Genomic DNA, 2,048 nt, shown 5'->3' with positions numbered 1-2,048 from the left:
ATAACCTACTGAATGGTAGCAGCGCTGAAAGTAGTGAGGAAGACGAACCCGAGTCCCCAGTCGATGATGAAGGAGTAGCTGTCCCACCGCCTGACTATGACGAGGTACGAATAGCGATTACGCGGCTGAAAAACAACAAAGCTGCTGGAGCTGACGGCCTGCCAGCCGAGCTATTCAAGTACGGCGGCGAGGAGCTGATGAGGTGCATGCATCAGCTCGTATGCAGAATATGGTCAGATGAACGCATGCCCGACGACTGGAATTTAAGTGTGCTCTGCCCAATCCACAAGAAAGGCGACCCCGCCATACGCGCCAACTACCGCGGAATTAGCCTTCTAAGCATAGGTTACAAGGTCTTATCGAGCGTATTGTGCGAAAGACTGAAGCCCACCGTCAACGAGCTGATTGGACCTTATCAGTGTGGCTTTAGGCCTGGAAAATCCACCATAGATCAGGTATTCACAATACGCAAAATCTTGGAAAAGACCCGCGAGAATAGGATCGACACACACCATCTATTTGTCGATTTCAAAGCCGCTTTCGACAGCACGAAGAGAAGTTGCCTTTATGCCGCGATGTCAGAATTTGGTATCCCCGCGAAACTAATACGGCTGTGTAAAATGACGTTGAGCAATACCACCAGCTCCGTCAGAATAGGGAAGGACCTCTCCGAGCCGTTTAATACCAAACGAGGTTTCAGACAAGGGGACTCCCTTTCGTGTGATTTCTTTAATCTTATGTTGGAGAAGATAATAAGAGCCGCAGAACTGAACCGCTCAGGCACAATACTTTATAAGAGCGTACAATTGCTGGCGTATGCCGACGACATCGATATTATCGGTAAAAACAAGGGCTACGTCTGTTCTGCCTTCTCGGGATTCGATAGAGAAGCAAAGCGAATGGGTCTGGTGGTGAACGAGGACAAAACGAAGTATCTCCTGTCAGCACACAAACAGTCAGAGCATACGCGTCTTGGCAACCACGTCACTGTTGACAGTTACAAGTTTGAAAAAGTAGACGACTTCGTGTATTTGGGAACCAGCATTAACACCAATAATAATGTCAGCCTTGAAATCCAACGGAGAATCACTCTTGCCATCAAGTGCTACTTTGGGCTGAGTAGGCAATTGAGAAGTAAAGTCCTCTCTCGTCGTACAAAGATCACACTCTATAAGTCACTCATCATGCCTGTGCTGGTGTATGGCGCGGAAGCATGGACAATGAAAGCATCTGATGAGGCGGCTCTTGGAGTTTTCGAGAGAAAGATTCTGCGAAAGATTTACGGACCTTTACGCGTTGGTGATGGCGAATATCGCAGACGATTTGACGATGAGCTGTATGAGCTTTACAACGATATAGACATAGTGCAGCGAATTAAAATTCAGCGGCTCCGCTGGCTTGGCCATGTCGTTCGGATGGACAGAAACGCTCCTGCTCTGAAAATATTCAACGCGGGCCGCGATGCTGGTAAAAGAGGACGAGGAAGGCCTCCTCTGCGTTGGAAAGACCAGGTGGAGAAGGACTTGGCTTCACTTGGCATTTTCAATTGGCGTCAGTTAGCACAGAAGAGAAATGACTGGCGTGCTGTTTTGGACTCGGCCAAAATCGCTTAGGCGGTTACAGCGCCAAATAAGAAGAAGAAGAAGAAGCCGTTATTGGTTAATAATGACATTGAAATAGCAGTTGAGTGGTCAGATTGGCTCGATGAATATGAAAATTATTTTATAGCCGCAAAAATAAAAAACGAAAGAGCAGAAGTACAAGTGGCTAATTTCCAAACCGCTTTAGGTAGAGACGCCAACAAGATTCTACGAAGTTTAGGACTATCAACAGAGCAATTAAAGGCCCTAAAAAAAATTCAAGAAGCATTAACACAACATTTTGCACCGCCCAAAAACAAAACTTATGAAAGGTACCAATTCCATCGACTAAAGCAACAACCAAACGAAACATTCCAAGATTTTCTTCATAAACTAATCGAACAGGTTAAACAATGCGCGTATGGCAATAACACGGAAGAGTTTGTCATGGATCAGATTGTTTTAGGT

The sequence above is a fragment of the Rhagoletis pomonella genome, unplaced genomic scaffold (genome assembly GCF_013731165.1).
Source record: "Rhagoletis pomonella isolate Grant_MI unplaced genomic scaffold, Rhpom_1.0 Rhpom_scaffold_00001, whole genome shotgun sequence".
Lineage (NCBI taxonomy): Eukaryota > Metazoa > Arthropoda > Insecta > Diptera > Tephritidae > Rhagoletis > Rhagoletis pomonella.
The sequence above is the reverse complement of the archived record's forward strand: the minus strand, read 5'-3'. Positions refer to the sequence as shown.